Source organism: Eutrema salsugineum, unplaced genomic scaffold (assembly GCF_000478725.1).
Source record: "Eutrema salsugineum unplaced genomic scaffold, Eutsalg1_0 scaffold_31, whole genome shotgun sequence".
Lineage (NCBI taxonomy): Eukaryota > Viridiplantae > Streptophyta > Magnoliopsida > Brassicales > Brassicaceae > Eutrema > Eutrema salsugineum.
Genome location: NW_006256750.1, coordinates 27,187 through 39,679, shown reverse-complemented (window position 1 = coordinate 39,679; position 12,493 = coordinate 27,187). Strand labels below are relative to the sequence as shown.

The window sequence follows — 12,493 nt, the reverse complement described above, 5'->3', positions numbered from 1 at the left end:
TGTTCTTGGGCACAAGATCTCTGAAAAGGGTATTGAGGTTGATAAGGCAAAGGTGGAAGTGATGGTGAATCTGCAAACCCCCACTTTTGTTAAAGGGATAAGGAGCTTCCTGGGTCATGCAGGGTTTTATAGAAGATTCATAAAGGACTTCTCAAGGATTGCCAGGCCTTTAACAAGACTGTTGTGTAAGGAAGTGGATTTCATCTTTGATGCTGAATGTGAAGAAGCCTTTAAGTTGATCAAGGAGGCATTGGTTAGTGCACCAATAGTTCAGGCACCAGACTGGTCTCTTCCTTTTGAGGTCATGACAGATGCTTCTGACTTTGCTGTTGGAGCAGTACTTGGACAAAAGAAAGACAAGAAGCTGCATGTGATCTACTATGCCAGTAGAACACTTGACTCTGCCCAAGAGAAGTATGCTACAACTGAAAAGGAAATGCTGGCAATAGTTTTTGCCTTTGATAAGTTCAGAAGCTACCTGGTGGGATCAAAGGTCATTGTGTATACTGATCATGCAGCCCTCAGGTACTTGATGACCAAGAAAGATGCCAAGCCAAGGCTGTTGAGATGGGTTTTATTGCTCCAGGAGTTTGATATGGAGGTGCTTGATAAAAAGGGGATTGAGAATGGGGCTGCAGACCATCTCTCAAGGCTGAGGATTGAAGAAAAAGTTCCCATAGATGATGCTTTGCCTGAAGAGTCTCTGATGGTGCTCCATTCCTACTTGGAGTTTGAGGAAGTAGAGAGCATTCAAGAAAGGAGGATGCCTTGGTTTGCAGACATAGTGAACTATCTTGCATGTGGGGTGGAGCCTCCTGAATTGGATGCTTACAAGAGGAAAAAGTTCTTCAGAGATGTCCAGAGATACTATTGGGATGAGCCCTACCTCTATGTTCTGAACAAGGATCAGCTATATAGAAGGTGCCTTGCTGAAGAGGAGATGCAACCTGTGTTGCAAGAATGTCATGGTTCTGCCTTTGGAGGTCACATGGGGGCATTCAAAACTGTGGCAAAGGTTCTTCAAAGTGGGTTTTGGTGGCCTACAATGTTCAAGGATGCCCAGTTGGTAGTTTCAGCATGTGATGCCTGTCAGAGGCATGGTAACATATCTAAGAGAAGTGAGATGCCTCAAAACCCCATTTTAGAAGTTGAGATCTTTGATTGCTGGGGAATTGACTTTATGGGACCTTTCATTTCATCCTATGGAAATCAATACATACTTGTTGCTGTGGACTATGTGTCCAAATGGGTTGAGGCCATTGCTTCCCCTACCAATGATTCCAAGGTTGTAGTGAGGCTGTTCAAGAACATCATCTTCCCAAGGTTTGGAGTTCCAAGGGTTGTCATCTCTGATGGAGGATCCCATTTTGTGAACAAGACTCTGGAAGGTTTATTGAGAAAGCATGGGGTTAAACACAAGATAGCTACTCCATATCATCCTCAAACTAGTGGCCAGGTTGAAGTATCCAATAGACAGATCAAGGCCATTCTTGAGAGGACTGTTAGCTCAAGCAGAAAAGATTGGAGCAAAAGGCTGGATGACACACTATGGGCTTACAGGACTGCCTTTAAAACTCCAATTGGAACATCACCATTCAGTTTGCTATATGGGAAGAGCTGCCACCTTCCTGTTGAGTTGGAGTACAAAGCTATGTGGGCTGTGAAGTTTCTAAACTTTGATATCAAAACAGCTCAAGAGAAAAGGATCATGCAACTTCATGAACTTGAGGAGATCAGGCTTGAAGCTTTTGAAAGCTCAAAGATCTATAAGGAGAAGACCAAGGTCCTGCATGATCAAAAGATTCTGAAGAGAGAGTTCAAGTATGGTGATTTGGTCTTGCTTTTCAACTCCAGACTTAAGTTGTTTCCAGGAAAGCTTAAGTCTAGGTGGTCTGGACCTTTCAAAGTTCTTGAAGTGAGGCCTTATGGTGCCATTGTCTTGGAAGGAAAGAATGGCCAGGAATTTGTGGTGAATGGACAGAGAATCAAGCATTATTTAGTTTCACAAGGGAAAGAGGAAGCTACAACAGCCCCTCTTCTTGATCCACCAGCCTGTTAAACAGGTTCTCAAAGTCAAACTTAGAGACTTTAAACAAAGTGCTCTTGGGAGACACCCCAAGCTTATCTTTGTACATAGTTCTTTTGATTTCTTCTCTTTTCCTTTATGTTTTAGAACTTTTTGATGGGTTTTGTGAGTTGGTCTCAGGTACTAGGTGATCCTTGGAGGACATAGCTTGTGATGAATGGAATGGAGCATGTGAGAGAGCTGAGAGGACTGTTTAAAGCCAGAAAAACTTGAAGAACGCCTCAGTGCTACCTAGGTGTGCGGGTTAGTGCATGAAGAGCCCAGGCCGCAGCAAGACTCGCGATTTACTCCGGCCTGGTTGTGCTACCTGATGTGAAAGAACCCTGGCCGCACAATACCTTGAGAAACCCGAAATGTTTAAGTCCCATTTACTGCGGGATGGGTGTGCGGGTCAGAAGAGAGGGAGCTAGGCCGCACGTCTATTCGGAATTCACTCCGGCTTGAGTGTGCAACCTAGAAGCATGGAGGCCAGGCCGCACAAAAAGAAGGGAGGCCAAAGAGTTTAAGTCCCAAAACCTGCGAGATAAGCGTGCTACCTGGGAGTAAAGAAGGCCAACCCGCACATATACTCGGAATTTACTCCAAGATGGGCGTGCTAGCTGGGAAGTAAGGGTTCCAGGCCGCAGCAAACAGAGGAACGGCCAGAATGCCTAAGTAAAAAAGGCTGCGGGATGGTTGTGCGGGTTAGACATAGGATGACCATGTCGCACAAAAATGTTTCCGGTTCTACACCGAGACGGTCACACGGCTCGATCCCGACGGTTTCCGGACGCACAAAAGAGAGAAAGGAGGCCGGTCAATGAGAAAAGGATGGGTCAAAGCCTTGACTGGTCAAAATAGATCTATTGACCACCAGTCCAAAGGCTTGACCCTACCCCACACTCTCTCTTCCTCACAACAAACCCGAGTTTGCAACTCTCTCTCTTTTCTCTCCATTGTTTTCACCATATCTCTCTCATTTCTCCACCAAAATTGTTGATTCAAAGTGCTCTGAGCTCATTTTTGAGTTGTTAACATCATCCTGATTGCATTTCGAACTCGTTGCATCTTAATCCCAAGGTATTTCATCCTGTTAAAATTCACCTCTTTCCATGTTCTTCAATGGTGATTTTTGAACTTTAAGGTGTGGAATCGATTTTGATAGGTTGTTTTAGACCTTGGGATTATTATTATAAATGCTAGGGTGCTAGATAGTCTTGGAAAACAGAGCACTTTGTTGGTAATTACCTGTTCTTGAATTTTGAAAATTGTTGCAACAATTTTTTTTCAAAATTTTGAGACTTTTGTGAGGTTTATCCTTGTACTAACAATATTTTTTGAGAATCTCTTGGCAGATGACTGAAAGAACCAACTCTTTGGCCAAGAAGAAGGGCCCTGCATCAAAAGGCAAAGGTTTGGTCTCAGGAACTTCAAAGCCAAGAGACAAAGGTCAAGGTGCAAAGAATACCACAAAGCAAGGAAAGTGTGATCCAGCGCCAAAAAGGACAAGGCCTGAAGGAAGAGCTTTGGTGGTTGCTTCTGGTTCCAAGAAAAAGGGGAAACAGTTGGCTGTGGTATCTGAGAGTGAACAGACTGAAAGTGACTCCAGCAGCTCAGCTGGTGGTTCCCAAGGCACCATTGAAGAGGGATCAAAGAAGTTCAAGAAAACTGAACCAGAAACACTTGATTATCTGGCTAAGTTTCAGCAGATAGAGATCCAGCAAGGGAGATTCCCTGATTTGGACTTTCTGAAGAAGATTGGCCTCTATGAAGATGTCAAGACTTTGCTTGGGAACATGGGTGTTGAGTCATTTTTGGAGATGAGAGAAATCGCTTATGAGCAAGAGTCCCAAGAGTTCTTGGCCTCCTTTGAAGCTTTCATTTACTACCCAAGGGATTCAAGAATCATTCAAGGAGATGGACTTGGACATGTGGAGTTTACTGTGAAAGGGAAGGAGTATTCAGTGTCATTCAGAGAATTGAATAAGATCTTTGGGTTTTCAGCACCTAGAAATGAACTTCTCTCCAACCAGGTCAATCTCAGAAAAGATGAGATCCAACTTCTATGGAGATCAATTGCTTCTGGGAAGTACACAGCTGGAACAGCAAAGGCCTCTTGGATAAGGAACCCAGTTCTGAGATATGTACACAAGATTCTCTCTCACAGCTTTTACTTCAAGATTGATGTTGGAAGAGTTCACAAGGGAGATCTGATGCTTCTTGGTGTAGGGCTGAGACCGCTGATGCCAACACATGAAGATGGGGAACCCTATGAAGGGTATGAATACCCACTTTGCCTTGCATCTCAATTAGCAAGGTCTTTGATGTTCTACAAAAAGTGCATGTGGGGTTCTACAAAGCAAGATGCAAAGCTGACCCATGGATGGGTGGTAACAAAGATCTTGAAAGCCATGGGGTACAGATTCAAGGAGAACAAGGCAAAGTTTGATCTGATTAATGAAGCACATTTGTGTAGGATTGGCTTTCTCCAAGGAAGAGTGGGTACCAAGGTAGTCTACAACTTCAAGACACTCATCAGTGAGCCAGCCCAAGTTCTCCTACCCAATCCCTCCATCACCACAGTCCAAGTTTAAAGGAACATTCACTTCTTCTTGCTGAAGGAAGAGCTGTACAATGTCCAAACTGATCCACCAATCCTCACATACAGGCAAGCTTGCAGAGAAGAAGCCTCCAAGGGAAAGAAAGCAACCGCTGAAGATGCTACCACAAGTGCAGCTGGTGCTCAAGATGCTGATCTGCCTCCACCTCAAAAACGTTTTGGTGGAAACAGATATCACTTTGATGATTACAACTGGGAGGAACCAGGCACTTCAGGGTTCAGAGCTCAACAAAAGATTGGTATTCTCCAACAATGGTGCAAGTACCAAGACAAAACCATCCACAAGATGGCCAAATGCATCAAAGAGATGAAGAAGAGGATCAAGAAGCTTGAAAACCCTTGCAAAGGTGGGGCTCCAGCACCGGTTTCACCAAGAAACAGAGAGGAAGTTGGGGATAGTTCCATGAACTGCACAGCCTTGGTCACATATGGAACCACTTGGGTAGATCTTGACGACGGGACTGATGAGGCCAGCCACCATTCTTGGGAAACACCGTCCGGCAACACATCGAACTCCTCCTACTCATTGGGGTCTGATTTCAACAGCCACTAGGTAACACTCAAAACCTTGTAAATAGCATGTAGATTTTCTTTTTCTTTTGCATTTTGCCTGTTTGCTTTGGTTTCACTTCTTTCTCATACTTTTATAACACAAGGGACTGTGTTATCTAAGTGTGGGGGAGGAGTTTTATCCTTTACTAATCATGTTTTCTATTTTCTTATTTTACACTTTGAGTCTTGAGTCACATTCTAGTTGCATATTCATCTAAGTGCATATAAAAACCAAAAAAATGGAAAATCTGAAAATTTTACACAAAAAAAAAAATGATCATGTAGTTGCATTCTCATTTTTAGGATTGAGTCTAGATTGCATTTGCATGTAGGCTGCATCTTGCAAGGAGTAATGATAGGTTTTCTAGAGAGTACATCACTTTGAGAACTTGAATTGAATATGCTTGTGAATCTTTTTCTGTGCTTGCAAAGTCTGAAACGATTTGAATCTGAGAAGCAAGTTTGAATTGAACTCAACTCTAACTAAGTGGGAACCTTGAACCTGATTTGAAAATATCTTGTGATGCATTGTTTGAAAAAGCTTGTGGATACCAATATACATACTTGAGCTAGAACCACAGTTTTCACCACTCTTTTCCTTAGCTCAAGTAGCTGAATCCACATCATGGATCAGTTCCCATACCTTGAACCCATACCTTTAAGCCAATGTTTGTGTGTGAATTGAAAGGCCACCTTGGATCAAACTTAGCAGAAAGTGTTAGGTTTAGAGCGACAAGGGCAGGTCTCATTGAGTGCTGTGTTCCAACATCAAGGAACTGAGAGTTTTGGCGAGGAATAAGTGTGGGGGAAAAGACCTTTTGGTGAGTAGAAAAAGGTGAGATGAGTGGAAAAGAGAGAGTGAAAATAGCTAGGGGAATGAAAGAAAAAGAAATCAGTCTTGGTGTTTTGAGAGAGTGAGCTCTGGTTTGTTGAAAAGAAAGAGTCTAGCCTCTAAGTAAAAAAGGGAAGAAAAGAAGCCAAAGGCTCAAATGTTTTGTTAAGAAAGAAAGAAGAGGCTAGAAGTTGTAAAAGAAAAAGAGCTGTGTAAAGTTTGAGTTCCAAGACTTGAGAGGAAAAGTGAAAAGTGAATCCCCTAGTGAGAGGAAAATGAGAGTGAAAAGTGAGGATTTTTGAGCAAGTGAGGAAGCTTTGAGTAGAGGGTGGGGTGTGATGAGTCTTTGCCCTTGTATGCATAGGTTGCTTTTTACCTTTAGCATTCTGCCAAAGTTTGATCATTCATAGAGAGATCCCTTTGCTGCACTTAACCCACTTGAACACTGATGAGATCATTTTAATCTCATAGCCTCTCCCTAGCCAAGCCAGCTTGTTTAAACCTTGCATCATGAGATCCACCTGATAAAAGCTTAATGAATGTGAAAGAGTTGAGAGAGAGATGAACTTGTGGAGATTCCTTGCTGAGTTGATATATATCTGAGTATGACTTTGCATTGCATAATTGAGCATGAACTTGAGTTCTCATTGTGATCACTTCTCTCAAAAAGAAAATGTGAACTCTCATTGCATACAACCTCTTTCTCTCATTTGCTCTTTTTGCTTGAGGACAAGCAAAGGACAAGTGTGGGGGAGTTGATATGTTCATAATTTGCATCATTTAGGTTGCATAAATCATTCCAAATCATGTTTTATTTCATGCATTTTAGGTCCTTAGGGTTTGTTTTAGAACTTAGGAGATGCATTAGGTCCCAATCAGTCTATTGCATGTTTTGAGTGTCTATCAGGTGAATGTGGAGCTGAAAAGATGAATCCAGGAGGTGGAATGGTGAGCAAAGCTTGAAAAAGTGGAAAAATTGGGTCCTGGGAGATTATCGGCCATTCTCGCTGGCCAGGAAGGTTTTACCGGCCATTTCCATGTACCGCGGGAAGCTTTACCGGCCATTTTCATGTACCGCGAATGAAGTGTATCGGCCAAAACCTCCGGGTATGAACGTGTCTCAGAAATCGCCTGTCCGGGGAGCCTTCCGGTCCGATTCAGACGGCGGGTGCTTCATAGAAGTTGGAGAGCATTGCATCACGGTCTCTTAGCAAGTGGAATCGTGGAATTCGGACGCGTGAGCAGAGAGATAAGCTTGTCGGAAGGAACCCCAGTCTCGCAGGTATTCCGGACCGAGCAGATCAGTCCTAAAGGATGCGAAGGACGGTGCACTTCCAGGCCGATTTAGTTTCCGGGTCCTTCATGAGAACCAGAGACATTCGAGTCTTCTTTCCAGAACGTCCAAGAGCATTCAATTCGGATCTATGAGCAGAAAGATACGGTCTCCGGAATGGACACATGTCTAGACGCCTCTCTCTGGTCGCGTACATGCACTGCAAAGATGTGCCCTCCAGGAAGCCTTACACTTCCCAAGCACCGAAGCTTCCTTCACCAAAGTTGGAGATAAATGAGTCCTCTATCTTCTGCAACCGAAATCATTCAATTCGGACAAGTCTCATAGGAGTTACACTCTCCGGAATGCGAAGTGGTCTAAGCTGCTCTGGACGCTGCGAGATGGTCTTGCGACTTGGTTAACCCGCAGGCCTGAAGATGAACGCCTGAATGCTGATGCTGCGAGTTGATATGTGCGGGTAAACTATCACTGGAAGAGGTCTGAAGCTCAAGAGCAAGAGAAATGCTAAGTCCACAATCGTGCGACTTAGGCATGCGAGTTAGTCGCGCCTGGAACTATGCCGCACGATCACTCGCAAATCACTCCGACTTGAGCCTGCGACCTGGGTGCAATAGAGACCAACCCGCACAGTTTGTACATTCCCCAGAAACCGCCTTAGCCCTGCGAGTTGGAGAGCAAGGAGACCAAGCCGCAGCAACACTCGCAAAACACTCCTACTTAGGCGTGCGGCTAAGACAAGGCGATTCAGGCTTCACAAGACAAGTCTTCATCTACTGTGACTTAGGTGTGCGACCTGGGACATACTGGACCGACCCGCAGTAATTCCCACTTTATCCATTAAAGCCGGGTCAGGACCCGGTTTGTTCCGGGCTGACCCGGTTCGTTTTTAAGGAAGTATAAATACTTTTTAGGGTTTTTTGGGAGAGAATTAAGTTTTATTCCCTTTGTCTCTTGCCTCTTTGGGGGAAAAAAAAAAGACTCCATTAAGAAGAGAAATATCTTTATTTTGAGTGTGGAATCAAGAGAGTTTAAAGAGATCTGGGTGTTTAAAGCTGTTTTCTTTTGAATCTATCATCTCCATCTCCATTTCTCATCATTAATCATGCTAATCTACTCAACTTGCAAAGGTTTAAGAGAGATTAGTATGATTAGTGAGTAGTCACCCTAATGAGGTTCTAGATGTGTAGGTTAGGGTGCTAAAGTGTTAGATTAGGAGTGCTTAGGGCTAGATTCATTGATTCATCTCTCTAAACAGCTGTTCTCTATGCTAGATCCTTGATAATCACTTGAGATCTAGATTCTGGGAATTTCATGCACCAAAAGTGTTTGATAAAATTCCTGAAAGAGTTGTGTTAGAGGTTTAAGTAATTTTTCATCATGGGAATGATTTGTTAAATGCTTGAATGATCACTAAGAGCTGTTTGTTAATGCATATTGATTCATGTTTCACAAATGGGAATTTGGTTTGAAAATGGATTAGTATAGGGGTTAATACCTTCATGAGAGGATTAACCTAGATTTGAGTTCTTAATCATTTGAATCATGTCTCATCATTGTCATTAGCATTTCTAGTCTAGCACCAAAGCACCCTAACCAACTATCATGTCTAGAATCTCATACCTCCATCATATCATATTCACATCCTTTGTCATTGCTTAGTTCTTGATTAGTCATTGTCATTAGCCTTTAAACCTGTTTAAGTTTGTTAGTTGTCATTAGTTAACCAAAACCCAATCTTTTTTGCTTGAATTAAGAACTTGATCATATAGCTTAGTGTCTATCACCACATTCTTGGATTGATTAACCTCTTTGTGCTACTTTGACAAGGGGATTGATAGCACTGAGACCCTAAAAAGTCTTGTCTATCACTGGATAGCACGCATCAAGTATATGTATCGCATTAGCATATATCCTTTGGCTTTGAGTCCGCAATGAAATCTCTTCGCGTGTGTTGCACTGTTTATATGGGTTTTCCCGCCCAGCTGCGACGAGCATTCGTGCCAAGATATATAAGTTAGGACACCACGTTTGACGATACTGAAACGAGGCTTATGTTTTAGAAAAACGCCCAGAAGAGGGTCTAAAACTCAAAATTTTGGCCTCGTAACCGCACCCTTGGTCTTTAGACTCTTGGGCAAGCCCGAGAGCACTCTAGGGGCTTTCCGAAAAGTTTTTGTAGGATGTGTGGTTCCACACAGTCTAGAAATAGCGTCCTTCGGAAGATGCCTTGTTTTTCAAATGAAAATACCAAAAAAAAAAAAAAAAAAAAAAATCAAGAGGAACAAAAAAGGGGTGCAACACGAGGACTTCCCGGGAGGTCACCCATCCTAGTACTACTCTCGCCCAATCATGCTTAACTGCGGGGTTCTGATGGAATCCGGTGCATTAGTGCTGGTATGATCGCACCCGTTAGTATATGTATCACATTAGCATATATCCTTTGGCTTTGAGTCCGCAATGAAATCTCTTCGCGTGTGTTGCACTGTTTATATGGGCTTCCCGCCTAGCTGCGATGAGCATTCATACCAAGATATATAAGTTAGGACACCACGTTTGACGACACTAAAACCGAGGCTTATGTTTTAAAAAAACGCCCGGAAAAGGGTCTTAAACTTAAAATTTTGTCCTCGTAAACCGCACCTTTGGTCTTTAGACTCTTGGGCAAGCCTGAGAGCACTCTAGGGGCTTTCCAAAAAGTTGTTGTAGGAGGCGTGGTTCCACACGGTCTAAAAATAGCGTCCTTCGGAAGATGCCTTGTTTTTCAAATGAAAAGACAAAAAAAAAATAAAAAGAAAAGAATCAAGAGGAACAAAAAAATGTGCAACACGAGGACTTCCCGGGAGGTCACCCATCCTAGTACTACTCTCGCCTAAGAACGCTTAACTGCGGTGTTCGGATGGGATTCAGTGCATTAGTGCTGGTATGATCGCACCCATCAGTATATGTATCGCATTAGCATATATCCTTTGGCTTTGAGTCCGCAATGAAATCTCTTCGCGTGTGTTGCACTGTTTATATGGGTTTTCCCGCCCAGCTGCGACGAGCATTCGTGCCAAGATATATAAGTTAAAACACCACGTTTGACGACACTAAAACCGGGGCTTATGTTTTAGGAAAACGCCCAGAAGAGGGTCTAAACCTCAAATTTTGGCCTCGTAAACCGCACCATTGGTCTTCAGACTCTTGGGCAAGCCCGAGAGCACTCTAGGGGCTTTCTGAAAAGTTTTTGTAGGAGGCCTGGTTCCACACGGTCTAGAAATAGCGTCCTACGGAAGATGCCTTGTTTTTCAAATGAAAAGACCAAAAAAAAATAAAAACAAAAGAATCAAGAGGAACAAAAAAAGGTGCAACACGAGGACTTCCCGGGAGGTCACCCATCCTAGTACTACTCTCGCCCAAGCACGTTTAACTGCGGTGTTCTGATGGGATTCGGTGCATTAGTGCTGGTATGATCGCACCCATCAGTATATGTATCGCATTAGCATATATCCTTTGGCTTTGAGTCCGCAATGAAATCTCTTCGCGTGTGTTGCACTGTTTATATGGCTTTTCCCGCCCAGCTGCGACGAGCATGCGTGCCAAGATATATAAGTTAGGACACCACGTTTGACGACACTAAAACCGAGGATTATGTTTTAGAAAAACGCCAGAAGAGGGTCTAAAACTCAAAATTTTGGCCTCGTAAACCGCACCCTTGGTCTTTAGACTCTTGGGCAAGCCCGAGAGCACTCTAGGGGATTTCCGAAAAGTTGTTGTAGGAGGCGTGGTTTTACACAGTCTAGAAATAGCTTCCTTTGGAAGATGCCTTGTTTTTCAAATGAAAAGACCAAAAAAAAAAAAAACCAAAAAAATCAAGAGGAACAAAAGAGGTGTGCAACACGAGGACTTCCCGAGAGGTCACCCATCCTAGTACTACTCTCGCCCAAGCACGCTTAACTGCGGTGTTCTGATGGGATTCAGTGCACTAGTGCTGGTATGATCGCACCCATCAGTATATGTATCGCATTAGCATATATCCTTTGGCTTTGAGTCCGCAATGAAATCTCTTCGCGTGTGTTGCACTGTTTATATGGGTTTTCCCGCCCAGCTGCGACGAGCATTCGTGCCAAGATATATAAGTTAGGACACCACGTTTGATGATACTAAAACCGAGGCTTATGTTTTAAGAAATTGCCCGGAAGAGGGTCTTAAACACAAAATTTTAGCCTCGTAAACCGCACCCTTGGTCTTTAGACTCTTGGGCAAGCCTGAGAGCACTCTAGGGGCTTTCCGAAAAGTTGTTGTTGGAGGCCTGGTTCCACACGGTCTAGAAATAGCGTCCTTCGGAAGATGCCTTGTTTTCAAATGAAAAGACCAAAAAAAAAATGAAAACAAAAGAATCAAGAGGAACAAAAAAGGGTGCAACACGAGGACTTCCCGGGAGGTCACCCATCCTAGTACTACACTCGCCCAAGCACGCTTAACTGCGGAGTTGTGATGGGATTCAGTGCACTAGTGCTGGTATAATCGCACCCATCAGTATATGTATCGCATTAGCATATATCCTTTGGCTTTGAGTCCGCAATGAAATCTCTTCGCGTGTGTTGCACTGTTTATATGGGTTTTCCCGCCCAGCTGCAACGAGCATTCGTGCCAAGATATATAAGTTAGGACACCACGTTTGATGATACTAAAACCGAGGCTTATGTTTTGAAAAAACGCCCGGAAGAGGGTCTTAAACACAAAATTTTGGCCTCGTAAACCGCACCCTTGGTCTTTAGACTCTTGGGCAAGCCTGAGAGCACTCTAGGGGCTTTCCGAAAAGTTGTTGTAGGAGGCCTGGTTCCACACGGTCTAGAAATAGCGTCCTTCGGAAGATGCCTTGTTTTTCAAATGTAAAGACCAAAAAAAAAAAAAAAAAAGAATCTCGAGGAACAAACACAGGTGCAACACGAGGGCATCCCGTGGAGGGCACCCCTCTCAGTACTACTCTCGCCCAAGCACGTTTAACTGCGAGGTTCTGATGTGATTCGGGGCATTATTGCTCGGATGATAACACCCATCACTTTATGTATATCATTAGCATATAAACTTCTGGGGTTGAGTCCGCAATGAAAATCTCTTCGCATGTGTTGCACTGTTTATATGGGT

General features: G+C 43.5%; 5 non-coding genes across 5 annotated transcripts; all 5 read right to left on the bottom strand.

The window, feature by feature from the left end:
• Positions 1-9,652: 9,652 nt before the first annotated feature.
• LOC112085055 lies at positions 9,653-9,771 on the bottom strand. Its single transcript, XR_002898675.1, has one exon. It is a non-coding gene; the product is annotated as a 5S ribosomal RNA (ribosomal RNA).
• Positions 9,772-10,178: 407 nt separating this feature from the next.
• Positions 10,179-10,297, bottom strand: LOC112085070. Its single transcript, XR_002898690.1, has one exon. It is a non-coding gene; the product is annotated as a 5S ribosomal RNA (ribosomal RNA).
• A 407-nt stretch (positions 10,298-10,704) lies between these two features.
• LOC112085051 lies at positions 10,705-10,823 on the bottom strand. Its single transcript, XR_002898671.1, has one exon. It is a non-coding gene; the product is annotated as a 5S ribosomal RNA (ribosomal RNA).
• A 408-nt stretch (positions 10,824-11,231) lies between these two features.
• LOC112085059 lies at positions 11,232-11,350 on the bottom strand. Its single transcript, XR_002898679.1, has one exon. It is a non-coding gene; the product is annotated as a 5S ribosomal RNA (ribosomal RNA).
• Positions 11,351-11,758: 408 nt separating this feature from the next.
• Positions 11,759-11,877, bottom strand: LOC112085063. The gene has a single exon (XR_002898683.1). It is a non-coding gene; the product is annotated as a 5S ribosomal RNA (ribosomal RNA).
• Positions 11,878-12,493: the final 616 nt, after the last annotated feature.